Source organism: Pseudorasbora parva, chromosome 8 (genome assembly GCF_024679245.1).
Source record: "Pseudorasbora parva isolate DD20220531a chromosome 8, ASM2467924v1, whole genome shotgun sequence".
Classification (NCBI taxonomy): Eukaryota; Metazoa; Chordata; class Actinopteri; order Cypriniformes; family Gobionidae; genus Pseudorasbora; species Pseudorasbora parva.
The window spans coordinates 23,115,625-23,140,733 of NC_090179.1; the positions used below are offsets into that span (position 1 = coordinate 23,115,625).

Consider the following 25,109-nt stretch of genomic DNA (forward strand, 5'->3'; position numbering starts at 1 on the left):
AATGTTAAATTACAAATGTTAAATTAAAACGTATACATAAAGTGTCTCATATAGACTGAGTACAAACGCAAACTAATGATTGAATCTCATCCATTTAAAAACAGTTCATTGAAACCACTTGAACTGATTAGCAGAAATGAAACTTTGCTATTGAATTTGAAATGAGACTTTATTAAATATATAAGTTGAGATATAAATAAGACTAGATATTAAGACATCCGTCTTGATACTGTCATATTCACAAATCGCAAGCCAAAGAATGATTGTGAAACAACAAATGATGCGATAAACGGGAAACAGCAAAATAATGTCCAAAATAAAAAGTGCATTGAAATTATTGCAATACTCAATGTTGAAAGAAGTAAAAATACTTGTATATTTTAATATATTTGATTAATTGTATATTTTAATGATACAATGCATATTACTTATATGCATAAGTATATACATTGTGATATAAATTATATGAATTGTGATTATTTAATATACCCCCCAGTTCTAGTTTTAATTTAAATGTTCATATTCCAACAAGACCATTCAGCAGTTTCCTGTCACAAATAAACCAGGGACTCCACTGAGCAATACCACAACAAATTTATCTGACTTGGTTCACAGCCCTTGGCACTCGAACACTGCACTGGTGCTCTGCAGCAGGTACATACTGCGGTAAACTAAGAGAGCACATGGAGAGCTCTTCTGCTACAGTTGGGTTTGATCTTCCAAGCCAAGAGGAGGGAAGCTCTTGGCAGCTAGAAGACATAAAGACTTTCACAGCCACAGCGAACAGCTCAGGAGAGAACGACAGACAGATAAACAAATGAAGATAGAGACCAAGAGAAAGAGACTTGTATAGAGGTGATGACTATCTGGGAGAAAATTAATCGCCATTCAATGCAAGTACAGAAAGCGTAATTAATCTATCCAGCTTCTTATTCATCAAATAAAAGGAAAAATACTGCTTCAACTTCAGAAATGTACCCTCAAACAACATTACACCTCGGCCATGAGCTGTCTTGAGTGGATGACGGCTGAAACTTTGCAAACTGATTCAAATGACATTGAGATGAGGGCATCCGAGTCTGAGGTCGGGTTCTGGCAGAGGCCATGGAGCAAATGTAGGAAAAATAATCATCATGAATACAAGAAGTCCCAGCCCACAGCGGAGAGATGTTCCACCTTTTAACTATCCAAGGCCCTGAAGCAAACCCTGATATTTTACAACCGAGCAGGGGGTGCACGATATTCATAAACACCACACTACCTATCCTTATTCCCTTCAGGAAAGCTTGACAGAAGTTGGATGCCTGAGGCCTGAACAGCGAGAGTTTGAGGTAACAAACCGTGGAAGGGCGGTTTGACCAAGGATCTGCTTCATGGACAAAGCCATTTTCCATGAAAGCCTGGCTTGAGCAGAGAAAGCAGGGAAATGTCTGGGGGACTTGTGGGTCTCGATATAGTCCAACTAAAGAGCTCCAAAGCAGCACTGCAAGATAAATATTTCCTCTCAGTCGTAGCGCTGTTCGTAGCAGCTATTGAATGGAAGATGTATGAGAAAAGGAAGCATGTTGGTCACCATAAGAAATCATGTATTTGTACTCAAGCCATCTTTAAAACATCTGTCAGGTTGACTATATGCATGGTACATGTAATAAGACGGCAGAAAACAATCGGTATTAAGCACGTAAACCCTTCAAAGGTAGAAGACTGAAAGCAGAAGTGGGGTCGAGTTTCTTTTTCCATCTTTCCAACAAAAGGGGATTTAAATAAAGTGGCTTCTCAAAATGGGGAGAAACCCAAGCTCATAATTTCTAGAGTGTGTTTGAATATGTGGTGAGATGCCGGTAATCATGATGACTGATTGAATGATTGTCTTTACGGGTCCTAAAGGGGGCACCTAAAGTGCATGCATACGCAAAAACACGCATATGCAACTTCACAAACACACACAGGAGCCGAGGGATTTGGAGATGTACTGTTTAAGAAGCGCGTTGCCTTTGCCAGTACAATAACAGTTCATAAGAAGTTTAGTGGAATCTCAATCTTGACTGAATCATAAGTGGGTCAAAGTGTGCTTGAGCTGCTTTCTCAAAATCTCTGCTAAATCCTCTGTGCTTTTCCTCACCGTAACTCATGGAGACACGCAGACTCAGACACGCCAACAGTGCACAATGCACGAGATGACCTCAAAAACCGAACTGCACCTAATAAATTTCTCAACTCATCTCAAAAGTTACATATATTACATCACAGTTGTCTAAAAAAGTTCAAATGTCCACCACAAAAGTGATTTACAAACATTCTATCCCCTGTCATTGGTTGGACAAAGAGACAGTGCGGCGGCTCACACTATCGGTTGAGCCAACGTCAGGATGCTCAAACAAACAGAGGTTTGGTGTTTATGTTGAGTGTGGTTTAATCGTCATACATAATTTATTATCAGAGTGTGAAAGTGAGACAAGAGTGAGAATGTTGGACACGTTCTGCAGCTCTTACAGTTCCCTCGTCTCTTTCTCCATGTGCGAGCAAAAGATGCGAGCCGCCCTGAACGAGCCAAGCGAGACTTTGGCTGGGTGAACTGTTACTGCAGAACAAGCCAAAGGAATCCAATGCTAACTTGTGGAGTTTTGTGGTTCACCCACCATTCCTCTTGACTCCTTTTTTAGGGGAGAAAAAGAAACATTCAAGTAAGCGAATACAAGATTAATAGGGAGAAAGAATAAGCTTGTCCAGTTCTCGTTAGTTTTTGCTAATGTAATGGATCTGGTTTCACTGCATTGGGTTTTCTCAAGGCTACACAGCTCATTTGGTGAGTAAGCGACCTGGCCCATGCGTTCCCAAAAGGAACTGCTGTATATGACAATGAAGTTTTTTATTTGTTAATTGACCACCTTGGAATGAACATGCAAATGTCTGTAAAATGTCCGTCGACAAACCACTGACTCAAGGTTACCTGTAAGTTGGTCATATGATCACAGTAGTTCATGGTACCATGATTGATAGAGGACTGTGAAACTCTTCCGTGGGACAATTTCCATGCAAATTATGTCTAAGATCTATGATCCAACAGCAATGCAAGCTATGTAGAGTTGCTAAGTGCAGATCATTTAGCATTCAGATCCGCTTAATTTAATTCTGTGGCATGTTCCTAGTCAAACAAACCATCTAACAGCATTCAAGACCAAACCATCTGATCAGGAAGCTTTCATAGCCAAACTAAACATCGCAGCCGACAGAACAGTTTGTGAACTTGCTAACAAGCCAATCAGAGTCTGTTTGACAAACACTTTTGTAAGACCCGTTCTGTACTACTGATCTTCTCAGTGAAGACATCAATAAACAAAACCAAAGATATCACAAATTACATCACCCAAACAGACAAAAACCCCAAATAACTGCAGTACAAGGCAGCGAGTTGGTGTAACTTGGCACTAAGGTCATCGGCGGCGTCTCTAACACAAACATGACATGTGGAGAGTACAGTGGTGACTTTGCTTAAATAACAAGAAACCTACAGAGTGATCCAACTGAAACAGCATGGTCTCACGTAAAAGAGAAGCTCAGCTTCAAACATATTGCCTTCTTTGCAGCTAATGTGCAGAGTTTTGACCGAAAGCAATGGTTGTTTTTATTTTAATGTTGCACAAACTTGCAACAAATTCCACATATGAGAACAATGGGTTAGTTGGGAAACCATAAAAGGCTTAAAAAACAATACAACAAATAGTTACCTCAAAATAGTAAAATAAATAAATGCAAATAATAAATTCTAATTTGCTAATATTAATGCAACTGGAGGGGGTCTCAGATGGTGAAACAACAAAAAATAATAAAATCACTTTAAACTTCTATAATGTATTTAGTGTATTTCCAATTTAGTGTTTATTGATGAAAACATAAAAAGTTAAGCTTAGGCTATAAACAATGAACCTTACAGTATAAATGAAGTAACTTAAAAAAAAAAAAAAAAAAAAAAAAAAAATCATCAGCAACAAGAATTGGGAAGTATGATTAATTTTAGGGAATCAGATTGTTTGGATGATTCTTTTGATTATTTATTGAATAAATTATTCACCAATTAATTGGAGCCATTGGCTAATGTTCATGCACAACATTTTACAATCAATGTAATGAAAAATAAATATTTATTTAAATACTTGAATTAGTTAAATCACTCACAAATAGGAAATGTGGAAGCATTCAGGGATAGGAAAAAGCTATGACTTTCAAAATAAAAGACAAGCTTTTCAACTTCAAAATAAAAGTGCAACTGCAAAATCTTTTTTTTTTGTCTTCAACATTTTGGCTGCCAAAATGTTCCCTCAGTTTTCAGCACTCAGGTTTCATTCTCATTCTAGTTGTTATCAGCGTTCTCTATGCTAGGGGTTCAATAGTTGATCCGTGATCCATATGCACCAGGCCCGACAGTTTGGCATGCATGTTTTGCAGATTTTTTGCTAGGTTTCACTATCAATTCATGCACAGCACCCAGAGAGGCACATTTCAGCATGCAAACAGTGGGTTGATTCTTGTCTTGCTTCTCTGTGCGCTTGAACAGACCCATTCACACAAATGTATGTCAAAATACCAGTCTTGGCACGTATTCTCGTAAACACAGTTGGTTATGTCTTAAGTAAACGTAAAGAGTTGAGAAAGAAATCGGATGTGCCTAATTATATTGGATCCGTGCATTCGCTTTTAAAGTGACAGCAATCTATGAATATCTGCTGCTAAGTCATTAATGTTATTCATTAATAAAATGATATGAAATTAAGCTCATAAGCTTATTTAAGATAATACATATTTTTTAAAGCATTTTTGGTTTTAGTTTTCAGCCAAGAGTATGCAGAATTTTTAGTTTCCAGCCCAGAATTCTCATTTTGGTGCATCCCTACTTTTTTCATGGAAGAAAGAAAGTTATAAAGATTTCTGATACGTGTCAAATGTGAAATTTGGGGGTAAACTAACCAACATCTCTAAAGGGGGTCGCACACCGGACGCGGAGCTCGGCGGCGCTCGGCGGCGCGCCACGTCTTTAAAATTCGAACACATTGTTTTCAATGAGTGTACGCACACCGGTGGCGGCATTCGGCGCCTGTCCGCGGCGACTCAGGAAGTTGTTCTAAATCCTGCCGCGCCACAGAGCGCCATTTCAAGGCTTTAGATTAAAAGTATATTATCGTTAAGGTATACTGATTTCAACCTTTGCTACAAGACAAATTTGTTTTACATTCTGAGTTCAACAGCTTGAATAAAGTCTAAATATATTTTGGGGAAATGTATAATAAACGTAGCCTTTTAAAATGTGCGCGTCTGGTGTGTGATACCTGAGACGCTGCGCGGCGCGCCGCCGAGCTCCGCGTCCGGTGTGCGACCCCCTTAAGTCTCTATAACATCTCTAGGTCTCTAGTTCAAAAGTGTTTGACTTTTATACAACATACAACATACAATTCCTGTCTGAAATCTAGAGTTTATATCAAAAGTCTCTCAGTATAAGCCGCAATATGGCTTTCATATTTTCAATCTGGTGCTATATCTCATTTCTTTCCATAGCGGGGGAGATAAGAGATCAAACAGAAAACAGCACATTCTTTTCTCAGAAGGATACTTACAGACAAAGCCAAGCACACCATAAACATACTATGCTCCCAATAATTTCAATACAGCATTTTATTGAAGCTATCATTCACATCACATGACTTCAGAAAGACAAAAACAGCACACTGATGGATGATTACCAAACCCATGGGAGGACACGCACAAACACTGACTGATGGATACATTCAAATATGAAAGCAGTCATTGAGAGAAAATATAGATTGATGGAAGTGTAAAGAGATGTGTGCGACTGACAGACAGCGGTGAAAGGTGACAAAGACATGGATTGAAATATTGAAGGACACGCTATGAGTTATTACAGCTGTTTATTGAGAGATCGCTCTCTCTCTTTTTCTTCTTGGCATCACTTCAGAGAGCTGAGGAACAGGGGGAAACGGGATACCTCCTACTACTTTCTGGCCCTCTTGACCGGCGGCTGAGTGAAAGCCGCACATCCCTCCGGCTCATTACAGCCACAGAGCTGAAGCATTTGACGTGTAACATGTCTTGCCTGTTTAAGGCCGAGACACAAATCTACTAGTGAGCATAAACAATAACAATTTTTTCATCCAAGTATCAATTTTTTATGTGAATTATTAGAATATTACACACACACACAAAAATGTTTCCATCAAAAAAATTATGTATGTATGTATGTATGTATGGATGGGTGGATGGATGGATAATCAGAAAATCAAAAAAATATTTACAAATAAAGTAGCGTTTCCATCCCAATATTACAGATGGATGAACAGATAGATAGATGGATGGATGGATGGATGGATGGATGGATGGATGGATAATCAGAATATCACAAAAATATTTACAAATAAAGTAGCGTTTCCAACCCAATATTACAGATGGATGAACAGATAGATAGATAGATTGATGGATGGATGGATGGATGGATGGATGGATGGATGGATGGATGGATGGATGGATGGATGGATGGATGGATGATCAGAATATCACAAAAATATTTACAAATAAAGTAGCGTTTCCAACCCAATATAACAGATGGATGAACAGATAGATTGATGGATGGATGGATGGATGGATAAATGAATTAACAGATAGATAGATGGAAGGATGGAAGGATGGATGGATGGATGGATGGATGGATGGATGGATGGATAGATATCACACATTTTTTTCAAATAAAACAGTGTTTCCATCACAACATTATGGATGGATGGATGGATGGATGGATGGATGGATGGATGGATGGATGGATGGATGGATAGATGGATGGATGGATATCACAAAAAATATTTACACATAAAGCAGCGTTTCCATCCCAAAATTACAGATGGATGAACAGAGAGATAGATGGATGGATGAATGGATGGATGGATGGATGGATGGATGGATGGATGGATGGATGGATGGATGGATGGATGGATGAAAGGATGAATGAATTAACAGATAGATAGATGGAAGGATGGATGGATGGATGGATGGATAGATATCACACATTTTTTCAAATAAAGCAGTGTTTCCATCACAAAATTATGGATGGATGGATGGATGGATGAACAGATAGAAGGATGGATGGATGGATGAACAGATAGAAGGATGGATGGATGGATGGATGGATGGATTTTTTTTTACAAATAAAGCAGCGGTTCCATCTCAAAATTACAGATGGATGGATAGACGTATGAATGGATGGAACAAAATCTTTTTTTTCTCTTTTTACAAATAAAGCAGCGTTTCATCCCAAAATTACTGATGGATGGATAGATAACAGATATATTCACTTAAAAATTCCCAATGATTGTCCATTCGGACAAAAACAGCTAATAACATAACACAGACACGTGTTATGAAACAAACCAGATGCATTCTCTACGTACTACATTTTTTTATGACGGCCTTTCAAGTTGTTGGCAGTAACCCCAAAGGTCACCGTGACCTGCATCTACTGCAACTTTACACCACAGAACAAGCTGTCAATGGGCACAATATGACATCACCGGAGCGCTCCTCCAGATCTGTGGAGTACGCGGCACTCTCCAGATGTCCATTAAAAGGGATCTGCAGTATAATGGGATGCCTGTAAAACATCATATACATGTCAAGAACACTGAGCACCCTAATTATTTCTTCATGCAAGGGAGCTTGGCTTCATCCTAGGAGCTGTGCCGGTATTAGCTGCCCGCCAGGACACTGTCATCAGGAAATGTCCAGATAGAGTCAAAAAGTCTCGGATCGAAAGAAGCAGCTGAATCCGACTGGTCATGTTTCGCGTTTTTATCAGATGCAGACTTGTATTCTGGTAGTCGACCGCAATTTATGTCAGGTATGGTGTAAAGGCCTGAGTTTTGGATGTAAATATTGGGGTTGGAAGACTTCTGAAAGGTGTTGGTTTCTAAAATAACACAGCTTTGAGCTTTTCATCTCTGGCCTTGACGGGGACGGGGAGGGGTAGCAGCAGGTACTTTAGGCTGGGGTAAGGTGCAGATTTTTGGCAGGAGATCACAAGACGGCCAATTCAGCATAAAGAGGACTAATGACACCAGGAGGACCGGTGAAGAGGGACTATAGAGTATGGTTTCCCCTTTTCCTCTCATCTCTCCATAACTGTTGAGTGTTTGTCTTTCATCTGGCCCTCGCAGCTGGAGGTGATTAAGGCATCAAAATATGTAGAGAGAAAAGTGATAGATTGGGGATCTCAGAGAGGAGAAGCAGAGACAGAGGGGTTAATGGCTGCAAGAGGAGTTATGGACTCAAAGTGGACTAATAATAACTAGGTATGCTTTCAGAGAACACGACAGTCAAATAAATGTTTGAAAATGCATTTGAATAAATAGAGATCTGAGCAGTTTAGTCAATAGATCAAATTAAAGACTCAAAAAGTAAGATTCTGTCAATAATTGCTCTCCATCATGATGTTCCAAACCCAGAGGGGGTTATTTTTTCCTGTGGAACATGAAATCTTCAGTGAGCTCTTTCTATACATGACAATCCATAACGAGCATGTCCATTAGGTTCATAAAAATAGTCCATATGGGTGATGTGCTACATCCTAATTGAACATACATATATTATATATACACTGCCTGGTCAAAATTAAATTCACTGTTTGGATTGAAAATGCAAATGCTTAAGAGTCAGTGATTGGATCATTATTGCAGCGATTATTATGTTTCTAGCATGTTATATGTTTGGCAACAGTTCTTCTAACCCTAACCGATGGAGTGTGTAGCTTTTCATTTCTTAAACATCCATGTAGGAAGACAAATTACGGCCACATTCCAGGATGGCAATGTCAAGATTCATCAGGCTCAAATTGTGAAAGATTGATTCAGAGGGAGCATGAAGAATAATTTTCACACATGGCTTAAATTCATTGAAAGTCTTTGGGATGTGCTGGAGGAGACTTTACAGAGTGCTTACATTTAATATACACCAGTCAAAACACAAATATAGCACAAAGAACACAAACAGTGCATTCCTCATCTAACATCAATGTTTTAGAATGCATACAGTATATTATAGCAGACAGACGATCATTGCAGCGTTTGATTAATTTCATTTTAAAAGCAGGTCACCCACTTGTATGTTTTTAAGAGCTGACTGTGACCTCTGTGAGGTTTACTGAAGCTCAGAGTGAGCAGGAAGCCAACCTATCTAGGCTCGTGCCACTTCTGACAAATTTTCCCCATGAGAATGTGAAGCCCAAGTATTTCCAGTGGTCATTTTAACAGGAACAATAAACATGCCAAAAGCACCTCTGGAAATGTAAGACGGGCGACCCTTTGCACTGACCCCATCACGCCTTACGTCTTACAGAAGAAGCTCTATGCTGGAGTCCCAATCACTTTCAATTCAAGCCTCACTATAAGCCTCACTGGTTATTTTAAATGCCACATAAGAGATACGGGCTATTTTATGCTTTCAAAACCCATGTTTCTTTCATACTGGAAAGGAAATAGCAAAATCATATGAGAATATTAGAAGGAGATTTTTTTGAACAACTTGAAAGTGGAATGAACATTGATATATATATGGGCAATGTTCTGCTGGGAAACCTTGGGTCCTGCCATCCATGTGGATGTTACTTTGACACGTACCGTCTACCTAAGCATTGCTGCAGACCATCCTTTCATGCAAACGGTATTCCCTGGTGGCTGTGGCCTCTTTCAGCAGGATAATGCGCCATGCAACAAAGAAAAAATAGTTTGAGGAGCACAACAAGTTTCATTTGGCCTCTAAATTCCCCAGATCTCAATCCAATCGAGCATCTGTGGGATGAGCTGAACAAAAAAGTCTGATCCATGGAGACCCCACCTCACAACTTACAGGACTTAAAGGATCCGCTGCTAACATCTTGGTGCCAGATACCACAGTACACCTTCAGGGGTCTAGTGGAGTCCATGCCTTGACGGGTCAGGGCTGTTTTGGCAGTAAAAGTGTGACCAACAAAATATTAGGAATTAGCAAAATATAATGTTATGACCGATCAGTGTATTAAAAATGAGTTTTTTACTCAAACTCATTTGGAAAAATGGGCCAAGTTTTAAAACAAATAGCATACTTATTTACAGCATATTGCTGACCATCATTGCCTTTGAAGCTGTAAACCAGCTCGGCTTTTCAAAAACTTGAATGAACCCAGACAAACTGTATTGAGAGTTTAGTGGGATGCTGAAGAGATGGAATAATGCAAACCATGCTCGCTATGGGATCTAACGGTACTGATGTGGCTTATGGCACCGCTCTGTTGGTCAATAACTCCCTCGCAGGACTGCGTGCACAAACACAACACGCACACGGTAGCAAATTCCACCCGCAGCCCTGCCGCCTGGCACTAGTATCGGATGGGTTGTTGAAAGGCCAGTTGCAGAGAACAGCAGGGATTTTCCGATGCATTGTGGCCTTCGCATGGCCTCATTGAAAAATTCAGAGAGCAAGGCTTTCATACGGGTTAAATTTTGTATGGTCAATGCTTTAAAGTATGACTGTGGTAAATTTTTATGTGGCCTACATCAAAATACATGGAATGTAAGTGGACTTGACATTATGAACACATCATTTGACTGCTAGATATATTGCTTTCAGTGAAATGTCATTTTAGACATGGTCAGTAGGAGTCAGTGGCCACATCACTCATAAATGTCCTCAAGGCAAAAGCTAATAGCCATTCTCCTGCACTCAACTTTTTTCTGGTATTAATGCTTCATAGCACAGCAGAGGAAGCCAGATCTGGTTGTCTACTTTCTATGGTTCCGAAGTCATCTGTGAGTGGCTTCCGACAGCCTAATGATTTGCATAGTCCTAGCTGGGAGAAACTGGAATTGCATATAAAGGAAAGGAAGTTAGTTTTACAATTCTCTTTTCCCTCTTGTGCACAAACGCTGAGCAATTTGATCAAATAGAACTTTTCTTAATGATCAAACCCAATGGAAATTTATTTTTGTAAATGTTGGTTAAAGGTGCACTATGCAACTTTCTGTCCACTAGAGGTCGCCTATCCAAAACAAATGCGTAGTTTGATGACGCAAAGTTTGAGCGCAGTATCTTGGAACATGTGGTCTTCACCTCACAGCCGGTGGAAAATAGGACTCAGGCAGAAATCACGTCCATGAATGCGGTTATTAACGTTACTGTAGTATGAAGCAGAGCAGGACTGAGTGTTGTGAAGCTGAGCACGGCTGCTGGCGCGATTGTTACACAAATACCCGCCTCGAGAACACCGGGACTTTTATTATGACGGGACGGGACACAGCCGCCGGGCGCGCTCATTATTTTCGCTCTTCCGGCCATGATTATGAGGTAAAGCAGCTCTGTTTATCATATTTGATACATTTAAGTGTGTTGAAAATGATGTAATGACGTTACTCCGTGCGTTCACTTGTTCACACTGCTAAGAGTAAAGCGCTTCTGTCAAATAAAACCTTAAACCGAGGGTAGCGCAGATATGATGCAATTGACAGGCGACTTCCTCAGACGCTATGCTGAAACGTCCCGGTTCTTAGTTAAAATAGCAATTTTCTCAAAATGTACAAATAGTTGGAAACATTTGGAATATTGTAGGTCTTCAACTGAACAAAATATATAACACTGGCCTAGTAAAAAAAAATACTACATAGTGCACCTTTAATAAGTTTTGACAAAATAATTCCAAAACAGCATACAGTGCAGTTTATTTGAAAATGAAATGTATTCCTGTAATGCAAAGCTGAATTTTGACACTTCAGTGTTACATGACTCATTAGAAATCCTTCTGATATACTGATTTGCTGCTCAAGAAACATTCATTATCGCTCAGTTATTATCAATTATTATTTGTGCTCAATTAATAACCAATTTAACTCTGTGCCCCACATGTGGGTCCGATATTGCATCATCATTCAATTGTTCTTCGGAATCTTAGTAAAAAACAAAAACAAAAAATGTTTGATTTTGATTTTGACCAATTTAGCATGTCCTTGCTGAATAAAATCATATGGTCCAATCAAACAGTCGAGCTACTGTATCTCAAATTGCTCATGAAGTTAATGCTGGTTCTGATGTGGTGTCACAATACACAGCGCATCACAGTTTGTTGTGATTGGGGCTGCACTCCAGTCAGAGTGCCCATGCTGACCCCTGTCCACCATCGAAAGAGCCAACAGTGGGCATGTGAACATCAAAATTGGACCACGGAGCAATGGAAGAAGATGGCCTGATCTGATGAATAACGCTTTATTTTATATCACATGGATGGCCGGGAGTATGTGTGTCGCTTCCCTTAGGAACACATGGCACCAGGATGCACTATGGGAAGAAGGCAAGTTGGCAAAGGCAGTGAGATGTTTTGGGTAATGTTCTGCTGGGAAACCTTGGGTCACAACTTCAACCTCACCATTTACAGGACTTGACAGAGTTGATATATTAAATATATATATATATATATATATAGTACTTATATATATATATATATATATATATATATATATATATATATATATATATATATATATATATATATATATATATATATATATATATATATATATATATATATATATATATATATATATATATATATATATATATATATAGTACTTAACCATATACAAAATATTTACAATATGCTACAATATATGGTATATTGTAAATATGTATATAAGGTAAATATAATAAATAAATAATATGGACAGATTTGTTTTAAACATTCTGCCACTAATGTTTCCATTATGCCATTCCATTATCTTCTTATCTACTTCATATATAATGCATCTGTTTTTGACCATGTTTTTGAGTTAAAGAAATCATGATTGTGTTCCCCTTTTAAAGAAGCATGAATGCTGCGTTGTTTTCGCAGCCAGATGTCTTTGATTTGCTCATGGTTGTTTCCAATTTGTAAATCAACGTTCAAAGCCTATATTTATGAGAGAACAAACAAAATCAACAATGCCCACAAAAACGAGGCCCATGCCTCTGCGGTATGGGTCTTATATTAATTGAAAAACTGCTATTGTGAGTTAAAAGGAAAAGTAATTTTGACCAATAAACATGCCAAGTAAGGTATGAATTTAAACATTTCAGTCAAAAAAGATTTTACAGCTGTCATCAAATGCATAATACATGGCATCACTGTGATGAGCATCACCATTGCTCTTATTTGATCAAACGTACAACCATTAAACAATTTTATATAGGCCTAATTTATCCCACATTGTGAGATAAAAGTTGGAACTGAGCTCCTAGATTTAGTAGCTAGCAACTACCCAGCAACCAAAACACCCTACCTTTGGTATCCAAAGTCAGTCCTACAGAGTTTAGCTTCAACTTGCCTCAACACACCTGCCCTGAAAGTTTCTAGCATGCCTAGTCAGACCTTCAGGTTCAGGTGTTTAATTGGGTTTGGAGCTGAACTCGGTAGAACAGTGGCCCTCCATGAACAGGATTTGACAGCCCTGCCCTAGAAACTGTTGCATTGCAACACAATGAAAACCTCACAGAAAGTCTTACAATAGTGTTTAAAAGTTTAAAGAATATTTATCTATTTCGGGTCCTGATTAGGAGATGACAAGCACATGAACTGCTATATTTATCAAACAGTAAAAACACCCTTTCCCACGGCCAAAATAAAGGGCCCGGCGGATAAGAGTATGAAGTAAGGACTGATGGGATATAGTTCTGTTCCACTCACAGACTGTAAAGATGGACGACACGCCTTCACTTTCTTCCATTGACGTAAGTGAAACCGCCAGTGTTCAAATATGGCGCAGACATCTTGGGTCTCGAGTCTGCGCAGTGAGAGCAAAGTTGAGCCGTGATATCAAGGTCCCACCCACACTTTACGCAACATATTCAACAACTTTTTGTGAAATAAACAGTTATGGGAATGTAGAGATTAAAGTTCAAGCTCCAATCTCCTCCCAAAGTTCCCGAAAAATGTCCGTTTATAGTGCCTCAGTCACTACTTCACTCAGAGAAGCTGTCGATCTCAGCTGTCAATCATAACGTCACACCCCTGTTGTTATAAGGGCTGCACGTTTTCAAGTTTTTCATTAACCATTAACCGAGGCCCTTAGCGGTTAATACTCGGTTAACCATAGTGTGCGTCAGGGTTATTATTAGTTTATTAATTTGACGACCGCCATCTCCGTAGTGAACGCGCCTATAGAGAGAAATGCACATCATGGATTACATAATCAGAGAGTAGCCTATTTCTTTTCGTTTTAAATTGTTAAAATACATTTCAAGCTTTCTTAAGACATATTTCATGTCTGTGAGGCATACGCTGAATTTCATTAAATTAGGATGAGATGCGCTCCAGTTCACGAGCAATGCGAGTGGGCGCGAGGGCGCCTGCATGATTAGGGCATGTAGTAAAATATGCAGCCGAGAACGATTCACACAGCTTTTGATTGAGCCTCTCCCGGCAGAGAGTTCAAGCATCTGTGGACTCGTTCCTTCAGCTCTGGCCATCTTGCTTTCAGTCCGCGATTAGCTTTTTTGTTTTCTTCATTACAGTTAAAGTAACGTCTGCTTTTCTCTAGTCATTCACAAGTTTCTCACTTCAAAGTTTCTTTCTTCTGCTCCGTTATGCACAGCGCGCGCGGCTCCCGCTCTGCTTCTGCCCTAATGCGACTTATAGTCCAGTGCGACTTATGTTATTTTCCTCTTCATGACGCATTTTTTGAGTGATGCGACTCATACTCCGGAGCAACTTATAGCCTGAAAAATGCGGTAAGCACTGCATTGCAATACTTGCATTTTGCCCCGTCACTCTCAATTTTAAAGTGCTCCCACGCTTTCTTTGCCCGCTTCATTGCCCGCTTAGAAAGCTGGTCATGACTTCTTCTTGTGGATATTACAAATGTCTGGGAGCGCAAAAATATATTACAACTAAATTCAAAGCACGTCATTGACGCCACTTAACCGAGCAAAATGTTCCACTCGGTTACACAATTTTTAACGGTTAATCGGTTGATCGGTTAACTATGGACACCCCTAAGGTCAGTGTGATAAAAACAGTCTAAATTGATGGAAGCCATCTTGTATTTGAAATGTAATATGTTTGTTTGCCTATATAGTTTGTCTATATTCCATTACATTTCATGGAGAGGGCAGGCTTTATAACCTATACTGCATCTAGTCACCTGGGGGCGATCAAGACACTTTGGCTTCCCTTTTCAGGACTCGTGTGGCACGCTTAGTTCCACTTCACAAATGATGAGCAGCAGGAGAATTTTGAATAACAAGTAATTTATGACATTTTATTTAACTGCAGCTCTTTTCGCTCGTCATTACACCATTTACACGCCATTGCTTATGCGCAGTCCTTTCCAGTTTCAGTTTTCAATATGATCAACATGTTCCCTTGTCTGGCTATAACCACACCAAGCTCCCCAATTGGTCTGGGGAGTCTGCTCTGTATTTTCAACTGCACAAGAGGCGATCAACGAGCATTATTCAAATGACTCTGTACGGATTGGATAGTCCTTCAACCAATCAGAACACAAGAGGCGTGATCAATGGGCAACGACCCATCGTTTCTCTATCTGTCATCGTGTTAAACCCGCCAATAGCGCAGCAGGTGGATCAGCCATTCTGTGACTGGTTCGCGCAAAAGTGCAACGAAGCCGTAGAAATTAATGTACAGGTTCCAGACTGAGTTGCAGGTTGAAATCAAATCGTGGGCAGATCAGGTTTGGTTTACCCAGTTTACAAGTTCCCTGGATCGATTTAGAAAAAGAATAAACCACCCCTTTCAATCTGATCGAAATTTAATTCGGATAAAGCTCAATCTGCTCGATTAAGGTGTTTTTATGAAGGCTTTTCAGTCAATTTAAGCTGTCAATCTGATTACTCATGGATTATTAGGTTGCATGAAAATATAGCCTCTAACCTCTAAACTCAAAATACTGCTTATTTTTATCTTCTGACATCATCAACCTCTTACAAACACTGTAGGAATGTTCCCTGATCAGAAAAATCCACAAGATCTCAGCAAAATACCAGAATGATCTCAGCATAATTCCGTTGTTTGTACATGACACTCTGAAACAGTGTCCAACAAGCTCCCAAAATGGAACACAGTAAACACTTTCTCTCTCTCTGTGTGGCTGCAGGCACTTCATGGTCCAGATACAGATGACAATGGAAAGGTGCTTTACTGTTGCGCAGGGACCTGGAGACACTTCACAAACACGCTCTTTAATTTCACCAGGCTTTAATCACAGTCTCTGCTGGAGAGCAAAGTACTTGCTTGCCTCAAGCTCATCACAAGCTGGCACACCGAGTTCATATGTGCAGCGTGGCATGGGAATGGAAACTTCTATTTACACAGCATTTCTGTTTAAAAGCCCATTTGGTTTTGGTTTTGGTTTCTTTCTTCTGTGAAACCCCAAAGAAGACATTTTGAAGAAGAAAAAAAAAAATTTGGTCCATAGAGTCTGGTTGTTCAAGACCTAATTGACAACATGGCCAAAAACAGTTGAAACAATTCTTTTAAATAAATTATTTTGGGTTTCAAAGGATAAAAAAGTCATACACCGTTAACATGTAATTAGAAATCAATATGTGCAGTGCCTTATATATAAAAAAATAGCATGAAAGCTAAATAAAGTATCAAAAGTTTTGTTTTTAATCCAAATTATTATTATCGTTACCAAAAACTACAACTCTAAAACATTCTGCTTGATTGAAATAAAATATAAATATAATGTTAAAATTAAACTGAACACGAGAGAAAGTTGAAGCACTAAAAAATTACTAACTGGAAATAACGTAAATGAAAACTGTAGTATAAATACAAATAAATTCTAAATAAAAAAATACAGTAGATATAGAAAACGTAAATATAATAGATACATGGAAATTACAAAAGCACATAACATTATTAAAAATGAATAAAACAAATGAAAACTGAATATAAAAACCCATTAGAACTTAAATTATATTAAAATAGTATACTGTATACACATATACATCTATATCTCAATTAAAATATACAGTATTCTTTAAATAAGCTTCAAAGTCTCATGTAATGTCTGGTATTAGTCCTTCAAGAAAAGTTGTCATTTCCTTTCCTATGGTTCTTTTATTCTGCCTGTCCATCATTTTTTCCCACATTTTTTTTTTTTATCTCAAAAACAATGCATGTTGGATTATAGAGTAAGACGACCCCTAAACAGTTTAAGATTTGAACCAGCAACATTCAACATAGAGGGCCGTTATTGTGTGTGGCGTGGCTGGACGCTATCATTTTAAAATAACTGTTTAGGTCACACAGTTATATCAGCTCTCTGGAGCCGTCCCTATAAACACACATGGGCCCGTGCCACTGGCCGATAAACACGGCTTTCTGTGAGGCCCGCTGGGGCTGGTTACCGGCGTGCGCCAAACAGTGCTACGACGCTCTGGGCCGCAGCCCTCAGGCGTCTGTTTTTAGAGCAGTGGGACGGTCCCAGCGGAGGTCATTCCTCCTCCGGTTCAAGCCAGGGTCGAGTATAGAAAAACACACAGTTTGGTGAAGGAGACGGCACAGGCCAGAGAGTGTTTAGATCAATTTCTTCGGTTTCGCTGGCACTTGTTAGCGCAAGTAAACAGGCTATTCATTTAGCAGCCTACACACTGTCGCTAGAGGAATAATGACCTCTGTGAAGAATGACAGCGGACTTGCGTTTAAAAACGAAAACAGAAAAACAGAATATGTTTGGACCAAAAGGATTAAAGTCGGTAGACATCCTGAAAAAAAAAAAAAAAAAAAAAAAACATGCAACAGAGATTCCCAATTCCTTAAAGCTTGGGAAATATTAATGTTTGGCATATTATAAGGTGTGACACGAATCTGGGTGGTGAACATTATGATAGATGAGGTGACTAATGCACATTTGTATGTAGAAGGAGAGCGCAGCTGCAAATGCGTTTGAAAGCTCAACAAATGAAACCGCTTCTCAGATAGAAAATAATTAGGCTGTCTGCATCAATGGTCCCATTTATGAACTTTCACATGTATGTTTGCATTGTGAAATATTTAATTTAAGCCTCATTTATTACGATATTTGATCAGAATGTAATTTATGAAACTGTCACTCTTAATACAGGCACACTTTCAACTGTATACTATAGCCTTTTCCCCCCAAAAAATGAGTTAACGGCATAATGATATTATTAAAATAAGCTATACATAATATATAGCATTGAGAGGAGACAAATAAATAATTTCTTGACACAAAAGTAACCCATAAAACAGGAGGCAGCCCATCAACAACTGTGCAGTATGATGCATTCACTGTTATTTAAGATCATGTTTTAGTCATTGGTGTTATTACGTCTCACTGTATTGACAGGTGGAAAGAGTTTACCTCTGCTCTATGTTAACTTCTGGTTTTGTTACCACAATGCTATTTTCAACACTTATGAACAGCTGAACTCCAACAGAGTTTTTCCTCCATCATCTGCAAATTATTCCGCTAAAAACAGTCTAGTGTTGTCGTACTCGAGACCGGTTTTGGTTTTTTGAAGGTCTTGGTCTTGTCTCGGGATTTTATCTCAAGACCAGTCAAGACAACAACTGCAAGGATATCACTAAACTGCCGGTGCATTGTCTGATTTAACTTCCTTCATGTGATTTGATGTAAAACTTACTGCTTAAAATGCAATCAATAACATCTTGTAATGTGATTTCTTTTGTTACTGTGCTGCCGGCTGCAGTATCAATGCAGCATTGTCTCAAAAAGGTCCACAATTTATATAGATGGGCAAAAAAAATCTGAGATTTAGTTTTTTTTATATAACAGAATATAATTAAGCAATATCACAAGAGCAAGAGAGCTGTTTTCATGAATACAAGCGTGATTGCAAATGATATTGATTCACGTTCAATAAACAAGTTAGCATTAAATGACAAATTTAAAACTGTGCCTTTGCTTATTTGGCACTGTTTCGTTATTAAATTAATCAAATGCTTTGAACAAATCGGTTGAATAAATGATTCCGTGAATGTTAAAAAATGCTAATGTTTTATTGTTAAATTAATCTTAACATTATTTATGAAGGTGTAATTGTACCAATTCTGTGCCATTCATTTTATTGTCAGTGGTTTGATTGGTAACAGTGCTATAGTATCTTACTATTCTAATTACATTTATTAATTAAATATAAGTAATTTCTCAGATAATATGGATCATATGGATCTTTTAGATGAATTTAAGGAGTGCTGGTCTGGTCTTGGTCTTGACTTGGTCTCCCCATGCCTTGGTCTTGGTCTTGTCTTGTCTCTGCACATGCTGGTCTTGGTCTCGGTTTAGGTGGTCTTGAATACAACACTAGCCTAAGCAGGCGTGACGTACTTAGATGATCTCTAAGCCTGGTCTGACTAGTCTGGTTTACTGGATTTAGAGTTCTGGACATTTGCCAGCTGGAGGTCAGGCTGGGAGATGATCTGACCAAACAGCTAAAACCAGTCTGCAAGGTTTGAAGACCACCAAGACCAGCTTGAACCAGCTAAGAGCAACAAAGCCATCTTATGTTTGGTTAAGCATGTCATGTGATGTTGAGGTGCACTTGCTGGTTGAAGACGTCAACATTACATCACTGGTGAGAAAAACGAAGTGTTTAGTCCTGTGTTGAAATGAATACACCAAATAATCTGTGTTTTGTAGCACAGAACCAGCTTTCAGGCAGATCAAAACTGCATCCTCAATAGATATATATATATCTATTGTTCAAAGACAAGTTCAAAGTCTCTTATATATATATATATATATATATATATATATATATATATATATATATATATATAAGAGACTTTGAACGATGGAATCCTGAAAATGCTTTTCTATGTTATGTTTTTTATTTACTTTTTATTTTATTTATTTTTACATATTTTACACACCCTGATGTTGTTCTAAACCTGACTGTCTTTCTCCAGAATATTCAGAATAACCCCCCCCCCCCCACACACACACACACACAAAATTCCCTGTTGTGTGTCATACAAAAGCCCTACCCGATAATTCACTTTCAGTCATGTTTGTGTGGATCAGGGTTATTTTAGTTAGCTAAAATTACAAAAATGAAAAAGAAAAAAAAAGAAAATGATTCAAAATGAATACTGGTGCTGATTTTGATCATTTGAACTCTTTCAGGACTGGTGGATAATGCTGTGAGCCTTTGAATGCACTTCAGCTTAAATCAACTAGACAAGCCTATCAAACTCTTTAAATCACTTCATTCACCCCCTGTGAATTTACAGCACAGTTATAGTTGAGTCACGGCACTTCTTGACGCATCTCAAAAACAATCTTCTGCTCTCCCAACCTGGTCCAGATCTACATAAAACATCCTTAAATCTTCAGCATCATCCCATTCCATCACGTTATCACTACAGGGGGATTGTCTAAATAAGAAAAAGTACCACTAGTTTACACTTAGGCAGAATTATATTTATTTCTCTCTAGCACTGTCTTATGTTTTCTGTCTGTATATGGATGACATAACATGCATGCTTTTCTTCCACTGATACTGATGAGTATCCTAAGCACTGACCCATATCTGATGTATAGGCCTACATATACTCAAATAAACAGATCTGATTCTGATTCATGATTCTTGAGGATATGGAATTTGTACATACAAACCGTCTGCAAGTCTTTCAAAAACAAAGCCAAATGCACTTAACCTGAGGGTCAGCCATGTGTACACGATGGCAATAAAAACGTTTAAGTTCAATTGTAAAAGGATATGGCCGTTATTATAGGTCTGTGTCTGCGATATCCAGATGTCTTAAAGATGATTTATTTAGCTGCAAAAATGTTTTTTTTGTGAGTTTAGATTCACAAAGAAAATGAATGAATGCATATTCTATTTTCTTTTGTCAGCTTAAATAAAAGTAGCTTGTTTCATTTACATGAACACTAATGATAACAATGGTGCCATTCCTTTTAAATTCTGTACAAAATGTTCAAATTAAGCTTAAACATCCATTTCATATGAAAAGCAGATCATTACAGCATCCACGTATAAGCTTACGGCAATCATATTTTACAAACAAAGCTTATCTACAGCCTAATGTTTTCTGCTGTGTGTTTTCAAGAAACGCCGCTAACTTTAACACTCCTTCCTCTGAGGTTCAGAGCTGCCTGCAGTGAGAGATGTAACAAACCTTCAGCATAAGTTTATTTAATAAGAAGTCTGTGCGCTCTGCATCATTTATTAGGTTGCTTAATGGTATATACAAGGGGCGATAACACATTCCCTATGATAAACAAACTGAGGCACACCAGGGCGTCCACACTCAAGCCTAATTTATCACAGATTGACCGATATAACATTTTATCTGATCCCACACGGCCAGAGAATGTGTCGGACACAAGTGGGGAATGTGATATCAAACATTCTCTAGATAGAGAGATACGTCACTAAAATGCTTCAGGTTATATACAGACAGAAACATAGAAACAATCTGTGACACACACACACACACACACACACACACACACACACACACACACACACACACACACACACACACACACACACACACACACCGTACAAACCGTATTTTCTATTCCCACTGCTACCTGATGTCCCTATGAAATAATTTTTTTCTAAACATGAATGATAGACGCTCTACAGTATAATTGAATTCTATATCAATTCAATCATTTATTAGGCTTAAAAAAATATCACATATTTTTAATAAAAAATTTCACATTTACCTGAAATTGAAAGTTATCTGCACTACAGACATAATAAATTAAATACAGATGAATCCTTATTAAAGCTATAATATTCTCTGTTACCTTTTTGGATAACTTTAGAGACAGACAATCGGTTTATTATGCTGCTGTCACTTTCCCCGCCAGCGTTAAAAAAAAAAGTTGCCAGCCACCGCCAGGGTTTTTGACCATTTTCACCACAATTTAATAGCTCATAGAATATTTTGTTTTATGAATATCTGAGCATGCAATATATTATCAAAAGAAAAAGCTGACCCTCTTCTTTTAAACAAAACAAAACAAAAAAACGTTTAATTCTAGCTTCTTACATTCCTTTTTTATCAACACTTGAATATGGGTAAGTTTCATAAAAAAAGCAACATTTTGAAAAAAAATCTGAGAAAATCAAGTTTTTGTGAAAGACTGTTTCCAGATCAGATTCAGAGCGATGTTCAAACACAGATGGAGTAGATCGAGTCCATTAACACTGCTAATGCTTGCACAGTCCTGTAGCTCTTCCTGGGTCCACATTTCATTCACTAACATCAGGCAGATTTGATTCATATACTGTTTAATGATGATGATCACATTATTTTTCATATGCATATGATTACAGACGATCGCTCATTTTACTGCGTGTTACTCGCGTGTTTTGATCAGGACATTCAGTACTCATTCAGGAGATGCGTAATATCGCTTCCTAGCGTCTAACAGTGAAAACAGTGAAAACACGGAAAATTACGTTTTTGGCCTGGAAGCATTTTCTCACAAATAGCATAAAATTCCGTGTTTGGCAGGGAAAGAGTTAAGATCTGAGCTGATCTGATGCGCTGTCACACCCATCTCATTTTCTCACAAGTTAATTTAACACTGCTCTTATGAGAATACATGACAAAATAGACATTTCTGCCAAATGCTTTGTTCCTGTCTTTTGAAGCGTGAAAGAGAACTCTATTCTGGCGCGCTGTCTGTGCCGCATATTGTGCCGTCTGTGCCGCATATTCTCTTTTGTATTGTCACACTTGTGGTTTTAAAGCATGTGCATGAATAAGAGTGTAATCATCATATTATGTAACACAAGTCGAAGGATGACAGAAAAAACGGATACTGCGTTAATTGTGTTAAATATTTTTAACTCATTAAACAGGACAAATTACTCGAATGCGTTAACACACTAATTCTGACAGCAATAATATGTGTGTGTGTGTAACCCATATAACCCCAACCCACACAAACCACAATCTTTTTTTAAACTTTTAAAGAGACATAAATAAAATGTGACTGTGGTTTTGAACATTTATAACAGATAAGACATGTCAGGGAACTGAATAATGGACCCATTTAATGACATAAACTATTTAGTAACCACACCGCTAAGGCTAAGTGCTCACAGTTATGTTTTATATTCCCTCCTCATGGCAGATTTTCTACACAGACGCATAAGCGGTGTAAATTGTCTAATCTGATCAGTCAGTGTGTGTGACTGCCATGTGAGGTCTGGGATCAAAGGTCAACTAAACGGCCACCTGCCCCCGTGACCTTTCACCCTAACACTATCCATTCTGTCTTTTATGTGTGACCCAAGCATGTACCACATGTGCGCATCTATATCTAAATGACCCTATACCTTTGTTGAGATGGGTTAGTTGAGACGTCAAGATTTATACAAGTGAAGGTAACACACGAGAAAGTAATACTGTGAAATATTGTCATTTAAAATATTTGTATATATTCCTGTGACGCAAAGCTTGATTTCAACATCATTACTGCAGTCTTCAGTGTCACATGATCCTTCAGAAATCATTTTAATGTGCTGATTTTGTGCTCAAGAAACATTTATTTTATTATCATTATGGGAACCATAGATTTTTTAAGGATTCGTTAATGAATAAAAAGTTCAAAAGAACAATTTTTTAAAAAAAATTACACATATTTTTGTAACAATGTAAAGTCTTGCCAATGTAAATAAATGCATCCTTGCTAAATAAAAAATATAAATTTTTTTTTTTTATGGGTAGTGTAACCCAGTACAAATCCAGAAGCTGAGTCCAAATCTAATGTCCTTTCATGAAATCCATGGCCATAATGATTTTGTTTAACAAGCTTTCACATTTTCACAAAATTCAAACGCTATTTTCATAACCTAGTTATTTCCATCTGCCTCTGTAATTAGGTGTATGTAATATCTCCTACTTCTAAATAAAGCAAATGATCTTCATTATTAAAGGAGAGACCCAGCAATGGAAAGTTTTCAGCGAGCAAAAATATAATTTTTCAGCCTTAATATGAGACAGTGCTGTTTAAAGCCTAATCCTATGGTGAAACCTTCAGAATGAATTCCGAATCCTTGAGGATTGTCTGAACCACACAACCCCATCCCAGGCTGGGATGAGAATCAATTGTTGCTGTGCCATTTTTCTGAAGTGGCTTTTTCAGTCTAAAAGCATTTCTTTTTCAATGAGCCTTGTGCTTCTCATAAATCGAAGTCTCTGTCACAGCCTGCTCTATTGTTATGAGTGATTTGTCACTTAAATAACTTTAGACAAGTCACAATTTTTAGTTAAGACATCTGGGTCTTTTAATGTCAGGGCATATATTGTTATCTCCAGGAAAATATTACATGCAGCAACTTAGGCATATGAAAGAGATGACCATAAAAATCAAGTCAGGATGTGCGTTTGATTTTTATTGTTGACAGTGTGCATGCAGAGACTGGCGGCATTTAAGAGGGGATGGTTGAACAATTTGTCTTCATATCATATCCATCACAAAACACTCAAGCACTACATGTACAAGGGAAATAAACATGCACAACACACAGCTGCATACACACAACGACAATAATCAATTAAATTAATTGGACTTTTCCCCTGCAGTGGGAAAATTGTATTTATTTATTTGTAAACATTTGCATTTTTGATTGTTTTCACAAAATATTAATGGTCCTCATTTAGTTTTATGACTACTTATTATGCCTTTATGCATTCTGTTTTGTTAACACTTTAATGTGAGTAAGTTTAATTTAAAAGGCTAAACTTTTAACAAAAAAGTACTTTTTGTCAAAGACGTTCAAAAGCAATGCTTCTATCACTTGATTCTGCTTTTTCGCCTGTGCTTTGATCCTGCGTTTCTGTAGTCTTTCAGAAGATACGTAATAGCACCCCCTACCATGTAACATGCAAGGCCAGATAATTCCATCAACAGTGGGAAAGAGTTGTGACATAAATGATGGAAAATTCTGTTGATGCCGGGGAAAGCGTTCATATGAAAAACAAACCAAAAGCGTGTTACAGTTCTTTCTCATCTTAACTTGGTTAGGACATATTCTACTCTACAGCCTTAAAAATA

At 38.0% G+C, this 25,109-nt stretch overlaps 1 protein-coding gene across 2 annotated transcripts in view; it reads right to left on the minus strand.

Moving 5' to 3' along the window:
* The window catches only part of dchs1a (dachsous cadherin-related 1a), a 130,211-nt gene that overhangs the window by 30,336 nt on the left and 74,766 nt on the right, over positions 1-25,109 (minus strand). The gene's annotated exons all lie outside the window — the stretch shown is intronic.